The sequence below is a fragment of the Coregonus clupeaformis genome, chromosome 26 (assembly GCF_020615455.1).
Source record: "Coregonus clupeaformis isolate EN_2021a chromosome 26, ASM2061545v1, whole genome shotgun sequence".
Lineage (NCBI taxonomy): Eukaryota > Metazoa > Chordata > Actinopteri > Salmoniformes > Salmonidae > Coregonus > Coregonus clupeaformis.
This window is the reverse complement of record NC_059217.1, coordinates 34,836,695-34,864,030: the sequence shown is the minus strand read 5'-3', so window position 1 is coordinate 34,864,030 and position 27,336 is coordinate 34,836,695. Positions and strand designations below refer to the sequence as shown.

The window sequence follows — 27,336 nt, the reverse complement described above, 5'->3', positions numbered from 1 at the left end:
AGTTTGGCTGACTATATCAAGGACGAGTTGGTCTCCCATGAACTGCCTTCCACTCTTGATGAAGCCATCGCACTGACTGTCAGGATCGACAGAAGGATACAGACCCGTGGTGGCGAGAGGGGGGCGCCAAGGTCCACCTACTACCGGCATTCGGAGAGATCCGACTGGGCTCCTGTCATCTACTGCCACTCACCCAGGTCAGCTTGATCAGTCTGAGCCTATGGAGATTGGGCCGAGCCTCCCTCACTCCTGCAGAGCGCCAGCGCCGCTTCACCTCAAACCTCTGCCTCTATTGTGGAGGTGATGGACATCGTGTGGTAACCTGCCCTTTAAAGGGCCGAAGCTCACCGGGCGTAGGGGGAGTCCGGTTGAGTTCAATGACCATCCAGTCCTCCGACCGCAAACCCCTGCTGCAAGTTCACCTCCGCCTCTCTGACTCAACTCACACCCTGGCTGCTCTGGTGGATTCTGGCGCCGAAGCCAACATAATGGACATCAAGCTGGCACGCCAACTGGGACTGGAGAACCTCCGTTTGACACCTCCTATTCCTGCCCGGGCACTGGACGGGACACTTACTCGGATCGGTCACTCATGTCACGGCCCCGGTCTCGATGGGTCTGTCCGGAAACCATCAAGAAACTATCCAGTTTCACCTGCTCCCCCTCTCCGGGCCCCTCATCCTGGGTTACCCATGGCTCCGCCGGCACACAGCCTCAGCTCGACTGGGTGACCGGGGTGATCAGGAGTGGGGAGAGGACTGCCACCGAACCTGCCTGCTTGCTGCCGCACCCCCTCGGCCAGTACCTACTAACTCCGCTCCTGACCTCTCCAATGTCCCAGAATGCTACCATGGTCTCAGAGAGGTGTTTAACAAAGCAAGAGCCACATCTCTGCCCCCTCACCGACCGTACGAGCTGTGCCATCGACCTCCTCCCTGGAACAGCTCCTCCAAGGGGTCGTCTTTATTCGTTGTCTGCTCCTGAAAGAAAGTCCATGGAGGACTACATCAATGGCTCTCTGTCCGCAGGATTAATCCGTTCATCTTCATCTCCTGCTGGTGCTGGCTTCTTCTTTGTGGGGAAGAAGGACGGATCTCTTCGCCCTTCGATGACTACAGGGGACTCAACGACATCACAGTGAAAAACCGTTACCCTCTGCCTCTGCTCACTCTCTGCTTTTGAGTTGCTCCAGGGAGCCACTGTTTTTACCAAGTTGGATCTCAGAAACGCTTACCACCTAGTGCGGATCCGGGAGGGAGATGAATGGAAAACCGCATTCAATACACCCAACAGGCCACTACGAGTATCTGGTTATGCCTTTTGGCCTCACCAATGCTCCTGCTGTGTTCCAGGCTCCTAGTGAATGATGTACTGCGGGACATGTTAAACAAGTTTGTCTTCGTTTACCTGGATGACATCTTAATTTTCTCCAGAAACCTGTCAATAGACACACCCGCCATGTCCAGCAAGTCCTTCATCGTCTTCTGGAGAATTCCCTCTACGCCAAGGCAGAGAAATGTGAGTTTCACGTCACAAGACAGTGGCCTTCCTGGGTACATAGTGGCAGAAGGAAGTATCCAAATGGATCCTGCCAAAGTATCAGCAGTCACTTCATGGCCAGTTCCGGAGAACAGAAAGAAGCTGCAACAGTTTCTGGGGGTTTGCTAACTTCTATAGGAAGTTTATCCGGAACTACAGTACCGTTGCTGCCCCTCTCACTGCTCTAACCAGCACCAAGCAACCCTTCACCTGGACCCCAGCAGCCACACAAAGCCTTCAGTACCCTCAAGGTGAGGTTCACCTCCCGCTCCCATCCTTCCAGATGCCTGTTGGACCGGCACATTGTGAGGTGGGCGCCTCGGATGTGGGAGTTGGTGCTGTGATTTCTCAGTGGGCTGCGGAGGATAGGAAGCTCCATCCCTGTGCCTTTTTCTCACGTGCGGTTGTCCCCCTCTGAGTGCAATTACGACATAGGGAACCGTGAGCTGCTGGCTGTGAAGCTTGCCTTGGAGGAGTGGCGTCACTGGCTGGAAGGGGTCCACCATTCCATTTCTCGTTTGGACCGATCATAAGAACTTGGAGTACATCCATACGGCCAAGCGGTTGAACTCCAGGCAGTCCCGCTGGGCCCTGTTCTTCACCAGGTTTAATTTCACTCTGTCATACCGGCCTGGATCACGCAACACCAAGCCAGACGCCCTCTCCCGTCAATTCCAGAAGGATGACAACCCCCTCCAAGGATCCTGTCGATTCTGCCAAGTCCCTGCATCGTTGCAGCTCTGACCTGGGCTGTTGAGGAACAGGTGCTGGAGGCTCTCCGTAACCAGCCAGGTCCCAGCACTTGCCCAGCTGACCGCCTTTTTTGTCCCCGAAGACCTGAGGTCCCAGGTCATTCAGTGGGGACATGACTCCGCCTAGCTTGTCACCCTGGCTCCACCGCGCCCTTACAACCTGCTCGCCCAGAGGTTCTGGTGGCCCTCTCTGAGGAAGGATGTACGGGAATTCGTCCAAGCCTGCCCCATCTGCAACCAACACAAGTCGTCCTGCCAGCCCCCAGCCGGATTGCTGCAGCCCCTGCCTGTGCCCAGACGTCCCTGGTCTCACATCGCCCTTGACTTTGTCACGGGCTGCCCCCTTCAAGTGGCATGACCGTCATTCTCACCATCGTTGACCGTTTCAGCAAGATGGCACACTTCATTCCCCTCCCCAAGCTCCCAACCGCCAAGGAGACCGCCCAGGTGGTCCTGGAACACGTCTTCCGGATCCACGGACTGCCAAGGGATGTTGTTTCTGACCGTGGTCCACAATTCTCCTCCGCTTTTTGGAAGGAGTTCTGTCACCTGCTGGGAGCCACAGTCAGTCTGACTTCCGGATTCCATCCCCAATCCAATGGGCAGTCAGAGCGGGCGGTAATCAGGAGCTCGAGAAGGCACTGCGATGCATGACTTCACGCACCTCCTGATCGCACCTTGGCGCACATGGGTGGAGTACGCACACAATTCTCTGACCTGCTCTGCCATCGGTATGTCCCCTTTCCAATGTGTTTATGGATACCAGCCTCCTCTATTTGCCAGCCAGGAGGAGGAGGTTGCTTGCCCATCTGCACTTGCTTTTTGCCCGTCGATGTCGACGCACCTGGTCACAAGCCCGAGCCACACTGCTCAGGTCCGTCCTTGCCAGCTACACTACCGGGCCAACCGTGGAGAATTCCTGCTCCCACCTACCATGTTGGTCAAAGGGTGTGGTTGTCATCACAAAGAACCTGCCACTCAGGGTGGAGTCGAAGCTGGCACTCGGTTCATTGGCCCATTCCCTATCATAAGAGTGTTAGCCCAATCTGTGTCCGGCTCAACTGCCTAATTCCCTGAGGGTGCACCCCACTTTCCATGTGTCTAAGATTAAGCCCATCCATGAGAGTCCGCTGGTCCCTGCTGCGCCTGGTCCTCCTCCTCCACGGCTCGTCGATGGTGGCCTGGTTTACACCGTCCGCCGCCTGCTTCGGTCCAGGCAGAGGGTAGGGGTCTCCAGTACCTCATTGACTGGGAGGGCTATGGACCTGAGGAAAGGACCTGGGTGCCAGCTAGTCGGATTGTGGACTCTCAGTCCCGCTTTCCACCAACGGCATCCTGATCAACCTGCAGTCCGTAGGGGCCGCCCCAGAGGGTCCCTAACCGTCCGGCCCGCTCGGCTTCCTGTCCTGTGCCTGATCCTGTCTCGGGACCTGTCCCATCTCCCGACCACGGCCTCCGGCTTCCTCCGAGGATGAGGACGTTCACTCGGACCGTTCGGGAGGAGTTTCTAGCCCTCCTCCGGCTCCCCTCCTCCCGCCGGCGTGGTGTTGCTCTTGGGACTTCTGGGGCCGTCCCTTGGGGGGGTTCTGTCATGAGCCCTCTCACTCCACCGGGTTACCACCTTAATTGTTTCCACTATCTTCCACTCTGTCTCACCTCCCTCTCTCTACTCAGCCTAACTAGCTCCACCTGTCCCTGCTCTGCTCGGCTCTAATTACTCTGCCAGCTGCGCTGCATTACCCACTAACCTCTCCCAGTATTTAAGGCCCTGTCTTTCAGCTCTCCGGTGTCAGATGATCTGCAAAGCTCACACGGAACCTGTTTGCTCGCGCTTCTGGCTCACCCTGGTTTTGTGACCCCGGACCTGCCTGTTTTTGGATACTCTTCTGCCTCAGGAGATCCAGACCTGCTTCTGCCATTACGACTCCTGACTACTCTTCAATCCCGGTAACTCTGACCAGCCTTCTGCCTTGCTACTACGTATTTTGGATTTCCCTTGAACTGTACTGCTGCCTGGTTTCATTCCGCCCTGTTGTGTCTGTGTCTCCCCCAGGACTTCTGGACCACCCACCACCGGCTTCATAGGACGCATCGCTGCCACTGGGGGCACAGACCCAGCGCATTGGGCAGGATCCCTGTTACCCCTGGAGCCTTCATTCACTCCCTACTTCCCTTTTTCCCTTAAGTTTAATAAACTTTCTGGTGTGACGCAATTGTGGTCCCCTGGTCGTCTGTCTGAATCGTGACAGCCTCTCTTGATTGACAACAAAACTTAATTGATGTTGTGTGAAAGAACAGCCGAAAGAAACCCTGCCAAACACCAAAACGAACAAAAACTTCACAAAATGTAATCATAATATATGCACAAACTGTTTCAACTGGGAAGCATGCGACAGGCTTTACTCACTCACTTTGAGACACACACTCCTACGCACAAACACACTTCCTAAATTGCACTTTTCTAGGAATGTTGAATGGACCAACCCATCTGGACAACCCCACTATTTGCTTTATTACTGTTCAATTATTATAGTTGTGGTTGATAGCTAGTTTTCCTTTGAAACATTTGATCCAGAAATAAACCCAGTAGGTATTAACAGAATTGATTTCCAGTAGAATGGAGAAGTGCTGGTAGATTTATAGTATTGTCTGGGACCTTTTTGCGCAGTGCAGTAAATTACCCCCTGGCTGATTCACCCCCTCTCCCCCACTGTCTTACCCCTAGCCCCCCTCACCCCCACGGTCCAATGGGAGCACCTGATCCTCTCACCGCCAGCTGCCCCTCTACCCTAATTGGTCTTATGATTAGAGTCACCAATGGGGTGGTCTCCTCTCCTCTCCTCTCCTCTCCTCTCCTCTCCCCTCTCTTCCCTCCCCTTCCCTCTCCTCCCTCTCCTCTCCTCTCCTCTCCTCTCCTCTCCTCTCCTCTCTTCCCTCCCCTTCCCTTCCCTCTCCTCTCTTCCCTCCCCTCCCCTCTCCTCTCCTCTCTCCCCTCTCATTTCTGAGAGCTCCCATCAAAAGGCACTCAAACCCCCAACCAGGAACATCCCTCTGCCATTTAAACAGCCTTAAATTCACCTGCATGGACTATAAGGGGAGAGGGAAGAGTCTGAGATATAATGGACTAAATGAGAGGGGTGGTTAAAGGGATAAGAGTTAAAGACTTTGAATAATGAAGCACCTACTGTGAGACTACTACCACTACACTGTGGAGACTTGCTCTCGACGCTGCAATGGTTCCCTGGGCTTCTAAATCCAGAGCCCCAGAACACACACACACACACACACACACACACACACACCCCAGAGCCTGTAGAGCTCGTTAACATGGTTAATTAATCCTCCATCACCCTTCCATCCCAGCGGACAGTCTCTCTCCACCCCAAATGGCATCGTATTCCCTCTATAGTGCACTACCTTTGACCAAGCAAGGCCCACAGCGCTCTGGTCAAAATACTGTTAGTGCACTCTGTAAGGAACAGGGGGCCAGTTAGACTGCAACTCTCTGCGTCCCAAATAGCGCCCTCTTCCCTTTATAGTGCACTACTTTAGACCAGGGCCCTATGGGCTCCAGTGCCCTATCTAGGCTAGGGAGTAGGGTGTTAATATGGGACGCGTCCTCTCTTTCGCTCATTGATCAGAATCCCTCTGCGTCTAAAAGCTTTCATCCCCAGTGGGAATGACATCCCTTGTTAGAGGTGTAACTCCCTGTGTAATCCATGATCTTGGCTCGGGTTCCAAACATCATATTGCTATAGCTTTAAATCTCAGTCTCTCACAAAAGGAGTCACACAGCAAGCTACATCTCTGGTAGCTAAATTAACTGATAGACACACAGCAAGCTACATCTCTGGTAGCTGCATTAACTGATAGACACACAGCAAGCTACATCTCTGGTAGCCGCATTAACTGATAGACACACAGCAAGCTACATCTCTGGTAGCTGCATTAACTGATAGACACACAGCAAGCTACATCTCTGGTAGCCGCATTAACTGATAGTCACACAGCAAGCTACATCTCTGGTAGCTGCATTAACTGATAGTCACACAGCAAGCTACATCTCTGGTAGCCGCATTAACTGATTGGGATAGTTGATCATTATTAGCATTTGTGCCGCCACCGCTCCACCAAGGGTTAACATATTTAAGTCGATTGTTTCTTAGACAAATACATTGACTATGCAGTGGAGAACATATCGTAGTCTAGCATATACAGCATGTTCTTAAAGAATGGGGATTAAGCTGTGAGGGAGAGTGGCCTGCAATACTGTGTCGGCAGTCTCGGTTGTCTCACGTGTGCACGCAGGCACACACACACACACACACACACACTCACACACACACACGTCTTTAGGGTGGTGAAGTTGTGTCATGTCGTCCCCTGATGTGTCCAGTGTGCTGCCTGTCAGCACAGATCTCATCAGCAGGAGTATGGATTGTTCTGGTCCAGAGAGGAGAGCCGTCTTGATCCTGTCTCTCTCTACACCAGAATCTCTCATTTTAGATATGCAGCTATTTAAATCAATACCAGTGATCCGATCAACGTCCATGTCATCTACATTTAACACACAGCTAGAATTAGACTGGAACTCTGTCTGTACCTGCTGCATTTCTGCTACAATCAATCAATACAACTGCAAAACTGGTCAAACATGATATTCCTGGCTATCACCGGTGTAAGACAATACCACACGCACAGTTAGGAACACAACACATTTTTCTTGGTAATGAGAATGAAATTGTGGTTAAAAAAGGGGGAAAAAAACTCTCGACTTAATCATTCCCTTTGAGATACTATATTGATAGGCCAGCAGGTACAAAATGAGACCTCCTCAAAATCAATCGCTTAACTGCTTAATAGTTTGTCCTTCTGTATTAAAAGCTGACAATACAAAAAGCCTACGGAGCAAGAAGGCCTGCGGCTGTATCGATACCCGTGAACATTGTTATCTGGTCCTCTGTAGCTCAGCTGGTAGAGCACGGCGCTTGTAACGCCAAGGTAGTGGGTTCGATCCCCGGGACCACCCATACACAAAAAAAAAATGTATGCACTCATGACTGTAAGTCGCTTTGGATAAAAGCGTCTGCTAAATGGCATATTATTATTATTATTATTATTATTATTATTATTATTATTATTATTATTATTATCTGAAAAGGACAAATCTCATCCCCAAACTGCATGCTTTGCATCGGACTCCAATACTGTTAGCTGTGTTAATGACAATACTGCTAGCTGTGTTAATGACAATACTGCTAGCTGTGTTAATGACAATACTGCTAGCGGTGTTAATACTGCTAGCTGTGTTAATGACAATACTGCTAGCTGTGTTAATACTGCTAGCTGTGTTAATGACAATACTGCTAGCTGTGTTAATGACAATACTGCTAGCGGTGTTAATACTGCTAGCTGTGTTAATGACAATACTGCTAGCTGTGTTAATACTGCTAGCTGTGTTAATGACAATACTGCTAGCTGTGTTAATGACAATACTGCTAGCTGTGTTAATGACAATACTGCTAGCTGTGTTAATGACAATACTGCTAGCGGTGTTAATGACAATACTGCTAGCTGTGTTAATGACAATACTGCTAGCGGTGTTAATACTGCTAGCTGTGTTAATGACAATACTGCTAGCTGTGTTAATGACAATACTGCTAGCTGTGTTAATGACAATACTGCTAGCTGTGTTAATGACAATACTGCTAGCGGTGTTAATACTGCTAGCTGTGTTAATGACAATACTGCTAGCTATGTTAATACTGCTAGCTGTGTTAATGACAATACTGCTAGCTGTGTTAATGACAATACTGCTAGCTGTGTTAATGACAATACTGCTAGCTATGTTAATACTGCTAGCTGTGTTAATGACAATACTGCTAGCAGTGTTAATGACAATACTGCTAGCTGTGTTAATGACAATACTGCTAGCGGTGTTAATACTGCTAGCTGAGTTAATGACAATACTGCTAGCTATGTTAATACTGCTAGCTGTGTTAATGACAATACTGCTAGCTGTGTTAATGACAATACTGCTAGCTGTGTTAATGACAATACTGCTAGCGGTGTTAATACTGCTAGCTGTGTTAATGACAATACTGCTAGCTGTGTTAATGACAATACTGCTAGCGGTGTTAATACTGCTAGCTGTGTTAATACTGCTAGCTGTGTTAATGACAATACTGTTAGCTGTGTTAATGACAATACTGCTAGCTGTGTTAATGACAATACTGCTAGCTGTGTTAATACTGCTAGCTGTGTTAATGACAATACTGCTAGCTGTGTTAATACTGCTAGCTGTGTTAATGACAATACTGCTAGCTGTGTTAATGACAATACTGCTAGCTGTGTTAATGACAATACTGCTAGCTGTGTTAATGACAATACTGCTAGCTGTGTTAATGACAATACCGCTAGCTGTGTTAATATTCAAATTCAGATTGCTGCCGCAATGTACAGTATTAGCATTACTGTTTTGTTGATTGTTTCAAGTTTTAATGTCACGTGCAGAAGTACAGTGAAATGCCTTTCTTGCAAACTCAAAACCCAACAATGCAATAATCATTAATAATGTAATACTAGAAGAAAGACTGGATAAGTAAGAATAAATATTAAGAACACTATAAGTAAGCATACTATATACAGGGTCAGTTCCAATACCATATTTACAATGTGCAGGAAATCTTGAATGATGGAGGTAGATGTGTATATGGGTATGGTGAGTCGGCATCAGGATTGATGATAATCCTTGATCAGTATATCTCAATCCACATTTGATACCTAATTTCTGCTAACAATGTTCTGATCCGATAGCAACATTGTACAGCACCATGAAATATCACCTCTGCATGTGTGTTCTGCATATTTCCGCTGCATTTTTCTCGGACTATCCATGACACACATAACACATTTTGTTCTTATCTTTTTGACTACATAATGTAGAGAAAAACACTTTTTTTCAAATATTGTGTAGACACAGGTATGGCACTGGAGGTATTGAATATGAAGGTGGTTTTAATGTATTACTGTATTATTCTTGTGACAGTTCTTTGCCCAGTCCACCATGCGGTCAGTTCTTTACCCAGTCCACCATGCAGTCAGTTCTTTACCCAGTCCACCATGCAGTCAGTTCTTTACCCAGTCCACCATGCAGTCAGTTCTTTACCCAGTCCACCATGCAGTCAGTTCTTTACCCAGTCCACCATGCAGTCAGTTCTTTACCCAGTCCACCATGCAGTCAGTTCTTTACCCAGGCCACCATGCAGTCAGTTATTTACCCAGTCCACCATGCAGTCAGTTCTTTACCCAGTCCACCATGCAGTCAGTTCTTTACCCAGTCCACCATGCAGTCAGTTCTTTACCCAGTCCACCATGCAGTCGGTTCTTTGCCAGTCCACCATGCAGTCAGTTCTTTACCCAGTCCACCATGCAGTCAGTTCTTTACCCAGTCCACCATGCAGTCAGTTCTTTACCCAGTCCACCATGCAGTCAGTTCTTTACCCAGTCCACCATGCAGTCAGTTCTTTACCCAGTCCACCATGCAGTCAGTTCTTTACCCAGGCCACCATGCAGTCAGTTCTTTACCCAGTCCACCATGCAGTCAGTTCTTTACCCAGTCCACCATGCAGTCAGTTCTTTACCCAGTCCACCATGCAGTCAGTTCTTTACCCAGTCCACCATGCAGTCAGTTCTTTACCCAGTCCACCATGCAGTCAGTTCTTTACCCAGGCCACCATGCAGTCAGTTCTTTACCCAGTCCACCATGCAGTCAGTTCTTTACCCAGTCCACCATGCAGTCAGTTCTTTACCCAGTCCACCATGCAGTCAGTTCTTTACCCAGCTCATGCAGCCTTTTATCTCCTTTCCTCTCTCTATTCAGTCCAGTGAATGTGCTACATACAGTGGGGAAAAAAAGTATTTAGTCAGCCACCAATTGTACAAGTTCTCCCACTTAAAAAGATGAGAGAGGCCTGTAATTTTCATCATAGGTACACGTCAACTATGACAGACAAATTTAGAAAAAAAAATCCAGAAAATCACATTGTAGGATTTTTAATGAATTTATTTGCAGATTATGGTGGAAAATAAGTATTTGGTCACCTACAAACAAGCAAGATTTCTGGCTCTCACAGACCTGTAACTTCTTCTTTAAGAGGCCCCTCTGTCCTCCACTCGTTACATGTATTAATGGCACCTGTTTGAACTTGTTATCAGTATAAAAGACACCTGTCCACAACCTCAAACAGTCACACTCCAAACTCCACTATGGCCAAGACCAAAGAGCTGTCAAAGGACACCAGAAACAAAATTGTAGACCTGCACCAGGCTGGGAAGACTGAATATGCAATAGGTAAGCAGCTTGGTTTGAAGAAATCAACTGTGGGAGCAATTATTAGGAAATGGAAGACATACAAGACCACTGATAATCTCCCTCGATCTGGGGCTCCACGCAAGATCTCACCCCGTGGGGTCAAAATGATCAAAAGAACCGTGAGCAAAAATCCCAGAACCACACGGGGGGACCTAGTGAATGACCTGCAGAGAGCTGGGACCCAAGTAACAAAGCCGACCATCAGTAACACACTACGCCGCCAGGGACTCAAATCCTGCAGTGCGAGACGTGTCCCCCTGCTTAAGCCAGTACATGTCCAGGCCCGTCTGAAGTTTGCTAGAGTGCATTTGGATGATCCAGAAGAGGATTGGGAGAATGTCATATGGTCAGATGAAACCAAAATAGAACTTTTTGGTAAAAACTCAACTCGTCGTGTTTGGAGGACAAAGAATGCTGAGTTGCATCCAAAGAACACCATACCTACTGTGAAGCATGGGGGTGGAAACATCATGCTTTGGGGCTGTTTTTCTGCAAAGGAACCAGGACGACTGATCTGTGTAAAGGAAAGAATGAATGGGGCCATGTATCGTGAGATTTTGAGTGAAAACCTCCTTCCATCAGCAAGGGCATTGAAGATGAAACGTGGCTGGGTCTTTCAGCATGACAATGATCCCAAACACACCGCCTGGGCAACAAAGGAGTGGCTTCGTAAGAAGCATTTCAAGGTCCTGGAGTGACCTAGCCAGTCTCCAGATCTCAACCCCATAGAAAATCTTTGGAGGGAGTTGAGAGTCCGTGTTGCCCAGCGACAGCCCCAAAACATCACTGCTATAGAGGAGATCTGCATGGAGGAATGGGCCAAAATACCATCAACAGTGTGTTGAAAACCTTGTGAAGACTTACAGAAAATGCTTGACCTGTGTCATTGCCAACAAAGGGTATATAACAAAGTATTGAGAAACTTTTGTTATTGACCAAATACTTATTTTCCACCATAATTTGCAAATTAATTCATGAAAAATCCTACAATGTGATTTCCTGGATTTTTTTTTCTCATTTTGTCTGTCATAGTTGACGTGTACCTATGATGAAAATTACAGGCCTCTCTCATCTTTTTAAGTGGGAGAACTTGCACAATTGGTGGCTGACTAAATACTTTTTTTCCCCACTGTATCATCATGTGGTATTAGCAGGCCTTGTGTGAGGTATTAGTGGATGGCATTGACCAGTTGGACCTCATAAAAAAAGTCAGTCTGGTTCAGAAGCTGTACTGAGCCGAGCCGAGTCAAACTAAGCTGAACTGACCTGAGCCAAACCAAACTGAACTGAGCCATGCCAAACCAGGCTGAACTGAGTCGAGCCAAACCAAGCTGTACTGAGCCAAGCCAAACCAAGCTGTACTGAGCCGAGCCAAACCGTACTGAGCCGAGCCAAACCAAGCTGAACTGAGCTGAGCCGAGCCAAAGCAAGCTGAGCCGAGCCAAACCAAGCTGTACAGCGCTGAGCCGAGCCAAACAAAGCTGAACTGAGCCGAGCCAAACCAAGCTGTACTGAGCCGAGCCAAACCAGGCTGTACTGAACCGAGCCGAACCAAGCTGTACTGAGCCGAGCCAAACCAAGCTTTACTGAGCCAAGCCAAGTCGGACCAAGCTGTACTGTGCCGAGCTGAACCAAGCTGTACTGAGCCAAGCCGATTATGTATTGTTGTAGAAAGGGACAATGTGACAGGAGTACTGTATATCCAAGCTAGCACAGTTTGGTTCAGGTGTTCAGGTCGGCATGATAGTGTGAAAGGGGCCTATGGCAGAGGACAATACAGGGATTAGAGAGACACTGGTCTTTGTATAGTACAGTATAGGCAACATATCATTTCTAGTTGTTTAGATTCCAGGTCAGGGGTGCTGGCTGGTTGTCTGTAGTGTTGTCTCCAGATGGAGCAGCCATTACAAAAAATAACATGTCAGATTTGCAGTTTCACATGTGAAATAGCTGTTTTCACATGTTGAGCTTAAATTTAAATTGAAACCATTTTGTCACATGTATGAAATGTAGAGTTCACATGTTAACACCACCTTTACACGTGAGAAGAAAAACATGTTTTCTAAAACAGTCACGTCAAAATCGGATATGCAGTTTCACATGTAAAAAACAATCATGTAATGTGTGGTGAAAAGGAGGCGTTAACATGTTGCAGTAGCAATGTTTCCACATATGGAATTGCAAATACCATTCTGTAAAAAAGGTAACTTAGCCTACCTGAGTATAATGATTAAAAAGTGTGTTAAAAATAATAACGTAGTATTTCTGAGCCATCCATTCGGCATTTTACTGCCGCAGGCGCACGCCTCTCTTCTTCTTACGTTGGTCAGTGACCGTTGGACGAAACCCAGTGAAAAGAACAGAGAAACTAGCGCTCCGTGTCTCCTTATTTATCATCGTTAACATGTTAAAATTAGCGCTGACAGATGTAATCCGTTTAGCACTTTATCGCATTGTCTGAAAGCGTTCAAAATACACTAAAAACATCAAAATACATAATATTTTCAGTTTACTTTGGACAAAATCAAAAACGGCAATATTCTTGTAATGCTTTTTGTATAAAAAGTCTTAAAATTACAGCTCAATTTGAGCAAATTATGAATTAGCGATTAATCGTGAATAATCACAGAAAACCAAGTTTTTTCCCCACGTGTTCTTCTCACGTGATTTTTTTCATGTTTTTTTTTTGGTTGTTGTAAGGGAACTTATAGGCTATGCATTATTAATGTATAAAAATAGAATCAATCCATCAAATTGTTCAACAGACCTGGTGCCAAATTGATGAGTGAATCTTATCCAGCCTCAGTTTTCACTTACAGGGCCGACCCTAACGCCACATGGGCTATTAAACAAGCAGCAGTGATGAACGTAGCTAACGCTCTTCAGTAGTCACCCTTGGACACCTGCTCTTGACTTGAACTGCTGTCTTTCTGCTTAGCTTCAGTGTTGTATCTGACAGCTGTCATGTCATGTGATCTCTGCAGTCATATAATAGCTCATAGATAGCACAGAGACACGCAATCCTATGCTTTGCTTAGTGGGCTGTTTTCCTCCCTGTGTGTGTGTGTGTGTGTGTGTGTACAGTGTGTGTGTGTGTGTGTGTGTGTGTGTACAGTGTCAGTGAGGTGAGCTCTATAATAACTACAGTATGAGAGCCGTTGTGAATGCGTAATTTGCGTCCCAAATAACGCCCTATCCTCTTTTGACCAGAGCTCTATAGACCCCGGTCAAAAGTAGTGCACTAAATAGGTAACAGGGTACCATTTGGGACTAAGCCCCTGTTGTGATTGCGTAATTTGCCTTTGCCTCGCTATCACGTTGTGTTGGGATCCTGGGATTCTATTCAAATGTGCTGAGCAGGATATGAAAATCCAACCATGATGTTTGTGTACGTAGACACACGCACGCAGGCGTGCACACCATACACACTAACACACTCAGCCCCCCCGCAAACACACACACACACACACACACACACAGGTGAGCAGGATATGAAACCCATTACTCTGTTGTACTGCGTGTGAATCTCCCACTGTCATGTTAGAGCTGGACACACACACACACACAGACACACACACACACAGACACGCACACACCCATACAAGCACTCCCATGCATGCAGCATACACACACACACTGTCCAGTGTGTTATTTAACAGAGGGTATTCCAAGGGCTGAACGGAACATCGTTAAGCGGCATAAAGCCAACATCAAAGACAATCCAAATGCACAGAGATCTTTGGACAACATCAAAGACAATCCAAATGCACAGAGATCTTTGGACAACATCAAAGACAATCCAAATGCACAGAGATCTTTGGACAACATCAAAGACAATCCAAATGCACAGAGATCTTTGGACACAGGTCCGTTCATGCGTTTTCCCATCGAATGTCTTACTGTCACAGTGGCTTGTAGCGTACCTCTCCACAGCACACGGTAAATAATATGATGGGTCATTCCAACAGTTCAACCCACCCATATTGCTCAGCGGTGACTTTTGTTCCTTGTCCATTGCGGTATTGGCCTCAGTATAGCCCATAATCACTCTAGCCACATGCTTAGTATGTAATGGTACGTACATGCTGCATACAGAGCAGGAGCATGGGTGCAGGCTTTGAGGTCACAGGTATCTGTAGGAATAATAACCTAGTCATGTTTCTAGTTGTGCTATAAGCTATACTGTCCATCACGTTAACGTTACACCGGTGTCCTTGTTTATCTAATTCTCGTGACCTTGGCCAACTCACCCCCTGCCTCTGTCCCTCCACTCCTCCATCTTCCCACCATCCTCCACCTTCCTCACCTTCCCCCATCCCCCACCTTCTTCACCTTCACTACCTTCCCCCCCCATCCCCCACCTTCCCCCCATCTTATTATCCTTCCCTACCTTCCCCCCATCTTCCCTACCTTCCCCCCATCCCCCCTACCTTCCCCCCATCCCCCCCATCCCCCCTACCTTCCCCCATCCCCCACCTTCCCACCCCCATCCCCCCACCTTCCCCCATCCCCCACCCACCTTCCCCCCATCCCCCCATCCACCACCTTCCCCCCACCCCCCATCCCCCACCTTCCCCCATCCCACCCCCACCTTCCCCCCATCCCCCCACCTTACCCCCCATGTAATAAGCAGCGGCAGGGCAGCTCTCCTTACGTCAGAGTGTCTGTACGTCAGCAACATTGGACCTCTACAGGACCTCTAGTGCTCCTCACTTCTGCATTATATTCAGACCCCATCTCCTCCTACCTACTGTGCTCATTAGAGGTGACAGCAGCGGTCCCACTGTGGGCCACAAAGTGCACAACACAAGGTGCTGCATTCAATTAGGAACTCTACTTGTAGTTCTGACAATGAAGAATATAATACAGAGTACAGTAGGAGGATACAGCATTCTGGAATACAATCTGACTGTAGACTGTGGGCTGTAGACTGTAGACTGTGGGCTGTAGACTGTGGGCTGTAGACTTTGGGCTGTAGACTGTAGACTGTGGGCTGTAGACTGTAGACTGTGGGCTGTAGACTGTGGGCTGTAGACTGTGGGCTGTAGACTGTGAGCTGTAGACTGTAGACTGTGGGCTGTAGACTGTGGGCTGTAGACTGTAGACTGTGGGCTGTAGACTGTGGGCTGTAGACTGTAGACTGTGGGCTGTAGACTGTAGACTGTGAGCTGTAGACTGTGGGCTGTAGACTGTAGACTGTGGGCTGTAGACTGTGGGCTGTAGACTGTGGGCTGTAGACTGTGAGCTGTAGACTGTGAGCAGGGGTTTGGTGCAGTGCACAATTTACATTTTATATTGATTACGTCTGTATTCCTTGTGGGAAACAAATATTGAGCATCATGACTAAAGAGGAGCGGAGTGCCTGGGTTTAAGATTCCCTCCTCTCCACTGGACTTCTCATATCTGCAGAGCAAGGAGGCTATAAAGGTCACGTCGGTTGCCTCCCAAATGACACCCTATATAGTGCAAGGGAATAGGGTATCATTTGGGATGTAGACTTTTGAGATTTAATCACCTTGAATTGGCCTCTTAGAAAAAGGTTATACCGCTCCTGCTTTGGCTTATTGAACGACAGGCTCTCTTTCAAATAAACCTTCTGCTTTGGCTTATTGAACGACAGGCTCTCTTTCAAATAAACCTTCCGCTTTGGCTTAAAATGTCCTGCATATTTTCTGCTTGTCCCAAGAAAGCTCTTGTAGAAAACTGACATTTTTGGATACATGTGTTTTTCGGCTGACTTTGCAGAGGTGCCCAGTGGAGTGGCTGTATGCTCTCCTAGTGGGTAATAGATGACTCATACAGTGGGGGGAAAAAAGTATTTAGTCAGCCACCAATTGTGCAAGTTCTCCCACTTAAAAAGATGAAAGAGGCCTGTAATTTTCATCATAGGTACACGTCAACTATGACAGACAAAATGAGAAAAGAAAATCCAGAAAATCACATTGTAGGATTTTTAATGAATTTATTTGCAAATTATGGTGGAAAATAAGTATTTGGTCAATAACAAAAGTTTCTCAATACTTTGTTATATACCCTTTGTTGGCAATGACACAGGTCAAACGTTTTCTGTAAGTCTTCACAAGGTTTTCACACACTGTTGCTGGTATTTTGGCCCATTCCTCCATGCAGATCTCCTCTAGAGCAGTGATGTTTTGGGGCTGTCGCTGGGCAACACGGACTTTCAACTCCCTCCAAAGATTTTCTATGGGGTTGAGATCTGGAGACTGGCTAGGCCACTCCAGGACCTTGAAATGCTTCTTACGAAGCCACTCCTTCGTTGCCCGGGCGGTGTGTTTGGGATCATTGTCATGCTGAAAGACCCAGCCACGTTTCATCTTCAATGCCCTTGCTGATGGAAGGAGGTTTTCACTCAAAATCTCACGATACATGGCCCCATTCATTCTTTCCTTTACACGGATCAGTCGTCCTGGTCCCTTTGCAGAAAAACAGCCCCAAAGCATGATGTTTCCACCCCCATGCTTCACAGTAGGTATGGTGTTCTTTGGATGCAACTCAGCATTCTTTGTCCTCCTAACACGATGAGTTGAGTTTTTACCAAAAAGTTATATTTTGGTTTCATCTGACCATATGACATTCTCCCAATCCTCTTCTGGATCATCCAAATGCACTCTAGCAAACTTCAGACGGGCCTGGACATGTACTGGCTTAAGCAGGGGGACACGTCTGGCACTGCAGAATTTGAGTCCCTGGCGGCGTAGTGTGTTACTGATGGTAGGCTTTGTTACTTTGGTCCCAGCTCTCTGCAGGTCATTCACTAGGTCCCCCCGTGTGGTTCTGGGATTTTTGCTCACCGTTCTGGTGATCATTTTGACCCCACAGGGTGAGATCTTGCGTGGAGCCCCAGATCAAGGGAGATTATCAGTGGTCTTGTATGTCTTCCATTTCCTAATAATTGCTCCCACAGTTGATTTCTTCAAACCAAGCTGCTTACCTATTGCAGATTCAGTCTTCCCAGCCTGGTGCAGGTCTACAATTTTGATTCTGGTGTCCTTTACATTTTACATTTACATTTTAGTCATTTAGCAGACGCTCTTATCCAGAGCGACTTACAGGAGCAATTAGGGTTAAGTGCCTTGCTCAAGGGCACATTTACGTCATTTAGCAGACGCTCTTATCCAGAGCGACTTACAAATTGGTGCATTCACCCTATAGCCAGTGGGATAACCACTTGACAATTTTTTTTTTTTGGGGGGGATTACTTTATCCTATCCCAGGTATTCCTTAAAGAGGTGGGGTTTCAAATGTCTCCGGAAGGTGGTGAGTGACTCCGCTGTCCTGGCGTCGTGAGGGAGCTTGTTCCACCATTGGGGTGCCAGAGCAGCGAACAGTTTTGACTGGGCTGAGCGGGAACTATGCTTCCGCAGAGGAAGGGAGCCAGCAGGCCAGAGGTGGATGAACGCAATGCCCTCGTTTGGGTGTAGGGACTGATCAGAGCCTGAAGGTACGGAGGTGCCGTTCCCCTCACTGCTCCATAGGCAAGCACCATGGTCTTGTAACGGATGCGAGCTTCAACTGGAAGCCAGTGGAGTGTGCGGAGGAGGGGGTGACGTGAGAGAACTTGGGAAGGTTGAACACCAGACGGGCTGCGGCATTCTGGATGAGTTGTAGGGGTTTAATGGCACAGGCAGGGAGCCCAGCCAACAGCGAGTTGCAGTAATCCAGACGGGAGATGACAAGTGCCTGGATTAGGACCTGTGCCGCTTCCTGTGTAAGGCAGGGTCGTACTCTCCGAATGTTGTAGAGCATGAACCTGCAGGATCGGGTCACCGCCTTGATGTTAGCGGAGAACGACAGGGTGTTGTCCAGGGTCACGCCAAGGCTCTTCGCACTCTGGGAGGAGGACACAACGGAGTTGTCAACCGTGATGGCGAGATCATGGAACGGGCAGTCCTTCCCCGGGAGGAAGAGCAGCTCCGTCTTGCCAGGGTTCAGCTTGAGGTGGTGATCCGTCATCCATACTGATATGTCTGCCAGACATGCAGAGATGCGATTCGCCACCTGGTTATCAGAAGGGGGAAAGGAGAAGATTAGTTGTGTATCGTCAGCGTAGCAATGATAGGAGAGGCCATGTGAGGATATGACAGAGCCAAGTGACTTGGTGTATAGGGAGAATAGGAGAGGGCCTAGAACTGAGCCCTGGGGGACACCAGTGGTGAGAGCACGTGGTGCGGAGACAGCTTCTCGCCACGCCACTTGGTAGGAGCGACCGGTCAGGTAGGGACGCAATCCAGGAGTGAGCCGCGCCGGAGATGCCCAGCTCGGAGAGGGTGGAGAGGAGGATCTGATGGTTCACAGTATCAAAGGCAGCAGACAGGTCTAGAAGGACAAGAGCAGAGGAGAGAGAGTTAGCTTTAGCAGTGCGGAGAGCCTCCGTGACACAGAGAAGAGCAGTCTCAGTTGAATGACCAGTCCTGAAACCTGACTGGTTTGGATCAAGAAGGTCATTCTGAGAGAGATAGCAAGAGAGTTGGCTAAAGACGGCACGCTCAATAGTTTTGGAAAGAAAAGAAAGAAGGGATACTGGTCTGTAGTTGTTGACATCAGTAGGATCGAGTGTTGGTTTTTTTGAGAAGGGGTGCAACTCTCGCTCTCTTGAAGACGGAAGGGACATAGCCAGCGGTCAAGGATGAGTTGATCAGCGAGGTGAGGTAGGGGAGAAGGTCACCGGAGATGGTCTGGAGAAGAGAGGAGGGGATGGGGTCAAGCGGGCAGGTTGTTGGGCGGCCTGCAGTCACTAGTCGCAAGATTTTATCTGGAGAGAGAGGGGAGAAAGAAGTCAAAGCATAGGGTAGGGCAGTGTGAGCAGGACCAGCAGTGTCATTAGACTTAACAAACGAGGATCGGATGTCGTCAGCCTTCTTTTTTCAAAGTGGTTGACGAAGTCATCCACAGAGAGGAGGAGGGGGAGGGGGGGAGGATTCAGCAGTGAGGAGAATGTGGCAAAGAGCTTCCTAGGGTTAGAGGCAGATGCTTGGAATTTAGAGTGGTAGAAAGTGGCCTTAGCAGCAGAAACAGATGAAGAAAATGTAGAGAGGAGGGAGGAAAAGATGCCAGGTCGGCAGGGAGTTTAGTTTTCTTCCATTTCCGCTCAGCTGCCCGGAGCTCTGTTCTGTGAGCTCGCAATGAGTCATCAAGCCACGGAGCTGGAGGGGAGGACCGAGCCGGCCGGGAGGATAGGGGACACAGGGAGTCAAAGGATGCAGAAAGGGAGGAGAGGAGGGTTGAGGAGGCAGAATCAGGAGATTGGATGGAGAAGGATTGAGCAGAGGGAAGAGATGATAGGATGGAAGAGGAGAGAGTAGTGGGAGAGAGAGAGCGAAGGTTGCGGCGGCGCGTTATCATCTGTGTAGGGGCAGAGTGAGTAGTGTTGGAGGAGAGCGAGAGAGAAAAGGATACAAAGTAGTGGTCGGAGACATGGAGGGGAGTTGCAGTGAGATTAGTAGAAGAGCAACATCTAGTAAAGATGAAGTCAAGCGTATTGCCTGCCTTGTGAGTAGGGGGGGACGGTGAGAGGGTGAGGTCAAAAGAGGAGAGGAGTGGAAAGAAGGAGGCAGAGAGAAATGAGTCAAATGTAGACGTAGGGAGGTTGAAATCCCTCAAAACTGTGAAGGGTGAGCCATCCTTTGACAGCTCTTTGATCTTGGCCATAGTGGAGTTTGGAGTGTGACTGTTTGAGGTTGTGGACAGGTGTCTTTTATACTGATAACAAGTTCAAACAGGTGCCATTAATACAGGTAACGAGTGGAGGACAGAGGAGCCTCTTAAAGAAGAAGTTACAGGTCTGTGAGAGCCAGAAATCTTGCTTGTTTGTAGGTGACCAAATACTTATTTTCCACCATAATTTGCAAATAAATTCATAAAAAATCCTACAAATGTGATTTTCTGGATTTTTTTCCCCTCAATTTGTCTGTCATAGTTGACATGTACCTATGATGAAAATTACAGGCCACTCTCATCTTTTTAAGTGGGAGAACTTGCACAATCGGTGGCTGACTAAATACTTTTTTTCCCCACTGTACATGGAGCCAGACACACACACACACATACAGTACAGGCCCTAAAGCATGTTATAAGACTCAGCTCAGCTACCAATCAATGTGAGTTTCACAGTCTCATGTACAAGGCAGCATGTTTGAGTATTAAAGTCTCAAGACCTATCACAACATGATGACATAATAGGATTTTCCCCTAATTAACATAAAAAGGCATCAAGTGCAAAGGAATAGGAGGTTGTTATTTGTTTAAATGTCCCAGTTCTTCCAAAACATAATATTCTGCCACATGCATGCTAGACATGCACCTTAGCCCCACAAACACACACACACACACGCTGCACCCTAGCCTATTGCTGTGAGATAAGCGAATAAAGATTAGCTTGCAAGTGCCAAGTGAAAGGTCTTTATTTTGGAGGCCCAACCTCCGCACTAAATCACATAGAGACAAAGGCTGCGTCCCAAACGCCACTCTATTCCCTACACAATGCACTACTTTTGATCAGGGTGCCATTTACATTTTAGTCATTTAGCAGACGCTCTTATCCAGAGCGACTTACAGTTAGTGAGTGCATACATTTTTCAAACTGCCCCCCCGTGGGAAACGAACCCACAACCCTGGTGTCGCAAACGCCATGCTCTATCAACTGAGCTACAGGGGTCGTAGTCAACAACAGGAGGAGCACAGGGACGATTGGGTCAAACCTATATTTACTGTCATGAATAAATCAGAAATATCATTCAGAACACCACAAACGACCAACACCTTCTTTTATGCTGCGTCATTTTCCCACAAGTAAATATTTAACTAACCGAGAAAGATATTTATCGCAGCCCATCATGACATAACACATTTATGCACTTCTATTCCTAGTTGGAATACTTGACTTGACAAAAGTGCAGGCACTAATGTGTGAATGTAGTGCACAGAGTGAAACTGGATTAGGCTACTGGGTATCTGGGAACATGCAGCATCGCATTATGTTCTCTGCACAGAGTGAAACTGGATTAGGCTACTGGGTATCTGGGAATATGCAGCATCGCATTATGTTCTCTGCACAGAGTGAAACTGGATTAGGCTACTGGGTATCTGGGAATATGCAGCATCACATTATGTTCTCTGCACAGAGTAACTGGATTAGGCTACTGGGTATCTGGGAATATGCAGCATCACATTATGTTCTCTGCACAGAGTAACTGGATTAGGCTACTGGGTATCTGGGAATATGCAGCATCACATTATGTTCTCTGCACAGAGTAACTGGATTAGGCTACTGGGTATCTGGGAATATGCAGCATCGCATTATGTTCTCTGCACAGAGAGAAACTGGATTAGGCTACTGGGTATCTGGGAATATGCAGCATCGCATTATGTTCTCTGCACAGAGTGAAACTGGATTAGACTACTGGGTATCTGGGAATATGCAGCATCGCATTATGTTCTCTGCACAGAGTGAAACTGGATTAGGCTACTGGGTATCTGGGAATATGCAGCATCGCATTATGTTCTCTGCACAGAGTAACTGGATTAGGCTACTGGGTATCTGGGAATATGCAGCATCGCATTATGTTCTCTGCACAGAGTGAAACTGGATTAGACTACTGGGTATCTGGGAATATGCAGCATCGCATTATGTTCTCTGCACAGAGTGAAACTGGATTAGGCTACTGGGTATCTGGGAATATGCAGCATCGCATTATGTTCTCTGCACAGAGTAACTGGATTAGACTACTGGGTATCTGGGAATATGCAGCATCGCATTATGTTCTCTGCACAGAGTGAAACTGGATTAGACTACTGGGTATCTGGGAATATGCAGCATCGCATTATGTTCTCTGCACAGAGTAACTGGATTAGGCTACTGGGTATCTGGGAATATGCAGCATCGCATTATGTTCTCTGCACAGAGTGAAACTGGATTAGGCTACTGGGTATCTGGGAATATGCAGCATCGCATTATGTTCTCTGCACAGAGTAACTGGATATCTGGGAATATGCAGCATCGCATTATGTTCTCTGCACAGAGTGAAACTGGATTAGGCTACTGGGTATCTGGGAATATGCAGCATCGCATTATGTTCTCTGCACAGAGTAACTGGATTAGGCTACTGGGTATCTGGGAATATGCAGCATCGCATTATGTTCTCTGCACAGAGTAACTGGATTAGGCTACTGGGTCTCTGGGAATATGCAGCATCGCATTATGTTCTCTGCACAGAGTAACTGGATTAGGCTACTGGGTATCTGGGAATATGCAGCATCGCATTATGTTCTCTGCACAGAGTAACTGGATTAGGCTACTGGGTCTCTGGGAATATGCAGCATCGCATTATGTTCTCTGCACAGAGTAACTGGATTAGACTACTGGGTATCTGGGAATATGCAGCATCGCATTATGTTCTCTGTACAGAGTGAAACTGGATTAGGCTACTGGGTATCTGGGAATATGCAGCATCGCATTATGTTCTCTGTACAGAGTGAAACTGGATTAGGCTACTGGGTATCTGGGAATATGCAGCATCGCATTATGTTCTCTGTACAGAGTGAAACTGGATTAGGCTACTGGGTATCTGGGAATATGCAGCATCGCATTATGTTCTCTGCACAGAGTGAAACTGGATTAGGCTACTGGGTATCTGGGAATATGCAGCATCGCATTATGTTCTCTGCACAGAGTGAAACTGGATTAGGCTACTGGGTATCTGGGAATATGCAGCATCGCATTATGTTCTCTGCACAGAGTGAAACTGGATTAGACTACTGGGTATCTGGGAATATGCAGCATCGCATTATGTTCTCTGCACAGAGTAAAACTGGATTAGACTACTGGGTATCTGGGAATATGCAGCATCGCATTATGTTCTCTGCACAGAGTAACTGGATTAGGCTACTGGGTATCTGGGAATATGCAGCATCGCATTACGTTCTCTTCACCTACACAATCATTGAAATTAACATTTCTGCAGACACAGTGTTACAAATACAAGCTTGATAGAGATGATCACTGTATAAATGTACTCTATTTAACACGTCGCTTCTGCATCGCTTGCTGTTCAGGGTTTTAGGCTGGGTTTCTGTATAGCACTTTGTGGCATCTGCTGATGTAAAAAAGGGCTTTATAAATACATTAGATTGATTTGGAAATTAAGCAATTTTTTTTGCTAATGGTTTGGTGGGAAGTCAAAATGAAATTGAAAATTATTTTTGTTGCATATAACATACACAGCATTGAAGATTTTCTCTTGGTCAATCTGATTTTGTGCATGTACCTACAGCATAACCTACTGGTGTTACAATCTGTATGCATGAACCAACATCCAGTAGGTACACTGATGGTGGTCTATCTCTATCCTTATTGCAGATACAGTTGAAGTCGGAAGTTTACATACACCTTAGCCAAATACATTTAAACTCATTTTTTCACAATTCCTGACATTTAATCCTAGTACAAATTCCCTGTCTTAGGTCAGTTAGGATCACCACTTTATTTTAAGAATGTGAAATGTCAGAATAATAGTAGAGAGAATGATTTATTTCAGCTTTTATTTCTTTCATCACATTCCCAGTGGGTCAGAAGTTTACATACACTCAATTAGTATTTGGTAGCATTGCCTTTCAATTGTTTAACTTGGGTCAAACTTTTCGGGTAGCCTTCCAGAAGCTTCCCACAATAAGTTGGGTGAATTTTGGCCCATTCCTCCTGACAGAGCTGGTGTAACTGAGTCAGGTTTGTAGGCCTCCTTGCTCGCACACGCTTTTTCAGTTCTGCCCACAAATGTTCTATAGGATTGAGGTCAGGGCTTTGTGATGGCCACTCCAATACCTTGACTTTGTTGTCCTTAAGCCATTTTGCCACAACTTTGGAAGTATGCTTGAGGTCACTGTCCATTTAGAAGACCCATTTGCGACCAAGCTTTAACTTCCTGACTGATGTCTTGAGATGTTGCTTCAATATATCCACATAATTTTCCTTCCTCATGATGCCATCTATTTTGTGAAGTGCACCAGTCCCTCCTGCAGCAAAGCACCCCCACTGCATGATGCTGCCACCCCCGTGCTTCACGTTGGGATGGTGTTCTTTGGCTTGCAAGATCCCCCTTTTTCCTCCAAACATAACAATGGTCATTATGGCCAAACAGTTCTATTTTTGTTTCATCAGACCAGAGGACATTTCTCCAAAAAGTACGATCTTTGTCCCCATGTGCAGTTGCAAACCGTAGTCTGGCTTTTTTATGGCGGTTTTAGAGCAGTGGCTTCTTCCTTGCTGAGCGGTCTTTCAGGTTATGTCGATATAGGACTCGTTTTACTGTGGATATAGATACTTTTGTACCTGTTTCCTCCAGCATCTTCACAAGGTCCTTTGCTGTTGTTCTGGGATTGATTTGCACTTTTTGCACCAAAGTACGTTCATCTCTAGGAGACAGAACGCGTCTCCTTCTGAGCGGTATGACGGCGGCGTGGTCCCATGGTGTTTATACTTGCGTACTATTGTTTGTACAGATGAACGTGGTACCTTCAGGCATTTGGAAATTGCTCCCAAGGATGAACCAGACTTGTGGGGGTCTACAATTTTCTTTCTGAGGTCTTGGCTGATTTCTTTTGATTTTCCCATGATGTCAAGCAAAGAGGCACTGAGTTTGAAGGTAGGCCTTGAAATACATCCACAGGTACACCTCCAATTGACTAAAATGATGTCAATTAGCCTATCAGAAGCTTGTAAAGCCATGACATCGTTTTCTGGAATTTTCCAAGCTTTTTAAAGGCACAGTCAACTTAGTGTATGTAAACTTCTGACCCACTGGAATTGTGATAGTGAATTATAAGTGAAATAATCTGCCAGTAAACAATTGTTGGAAAAATGACTTGTGTCATGCACAAAGTATATGTCCTAACCGACTTGCCAAAACTATAGTTTGTTAACAAGAAAAGTGTGGAGTGGTTGAAAAACGAGTTTTAATGACTCCAACCTAAGTGTATGTAAACTTCCGACTTCTACTGTATGTTCATTTACAGACACAGCAGAGAGATGATCACTCAGTCGCTGTATTCAACGCTCATTGCAATTTGAGCTCCTATTGCTATGCTATAGCCTAGGGTTCATTCTTGATTTGTTGGGATGTCAAAATGAAAGGTTTTAGTGAAAAAATGTATTTGTTTGCATACAGCTTTTAATGGTGTTTTTTGTGCATGCACCTGCATACTGTTTGTGTTACAATCTGCATGAGCACACTGATGATGCAGGCTTACAATCTGTTCATTTACAGGCGTAGTCTATTCCCCATTATTCTCCCTGCACATCTTCTCTAATCAAACTGAGTGAGTAAGAGCAGGCTGCCTGATCCATTGCAGACTAAACACTTCCTTGTCCGCAGAGCAGAGCCCGCCTCCACCCTAATACAGTACAATATAGCGTTACTTTGCAGTGTTCTGTCCTGTAGTAAACATCCATCGGCCTGCCTATTTTGTTGCCGTGGGCTTGATTGACGGTAAATCCATGCAATCGTAGGGATTGGTGGAACTGCATTTAAAGAGAAGCACATTGACAAGTGTAAAGAAACTTGTTTAAATCACCAAGGCACGTGCCAAGCAAAGACTAGCTTTTCTGGCCTGAAATCAATATAATCAGTGTCAAAATATTTGTTTGGCTTATAGAATGATGCAATTACTGTCCACCCTGATTTATATATAAAATGTATTTATTAGAAATGTTACAAGATTAAATACATCTCTTGAGATGCACCATAGGTAGCCTAGTGGTTAGAGGTCAGCCAGCGACCAGAGCGTTGCCAGTTCGAATCCCAGGTCCAATGGGATAAATCTGGTGGGAAGTGAGCTGGCAATTGGAGGGTTGCTGGTCTCAAATCTTAGACGCCATTTGCCTTGAGCAAGGCACTTAACCCCCCACAACAGCAGCTCCCCTGGCGCTCAGTGTGGCAGCCCCCCGCACCTCTCCAAAACCTGTCTGTGTATGTACAGGTAAATGCCAAAATAACAGAAACACTTGAGTAAATTAGGGATACAAAGTATATTGAAAACAGGTGTGGTTCCTGATTTAATTAAGCAATTAACATCACATCGTGCTTAGGGTCATGTATAGAAATTCCCAGTTGCCCATTATTTTGGCTACCATGGCTAGAAGAGATATCAGTGACTTTGAAAGAGGGGTCTCAAAGGAGCATAGGGAGTCTAAAGGATGGGTGTGTGTCAGTCACCAGCTTTCAACCCAATTGAACACTTATGGGAGATTCTGGATCGGCGCCTGAGACAGCGTTTTCCATCACCATCAACAAAACACCAAATGATGGAATTTCTCATGGAAGAATGGTGTCGCATCCCTCCAATAGAGTTGCAGACACTTGTAGAATCTATGCCAAGGCGCATTGAAGCTGTTCTGGCGGCTCGTGGTGACCCAACGCCCTATTAAAACACTTTTTTGGCAGTTACCTGTATGTGTTGCCGTGTTCAAAACAACTAGAAACTCTAGCTCCGACTGGGAAAATCGTTTTGAATGGTCACCCAACTCGGAATTCCAAGTCGGAAATTCTGGCATCCTTCTAATGGTGCTTTCAAGACAACTGGGAACTCTGAAAAAACGAGGTCAAATCATGACGCCAGGGACCTTCAAGTCGGAGCTCTAGAAAGAGGCACGAGTTCTCG

General features: G+C 46.8%; 1 protein-coding gene across 10 annotated transcripts in view; it reads left to right on the top strand.

Annotated features, from left to right (window-relative positions):
• Positions 1–27,336, top strand: part of LOC121540688 (tight junction protein ZO-1) — a 173,326-nt gene that overhangs the window by 40,913 nt on the left and 105,077 nt on the right. The window lies entirely within an intron of this gene.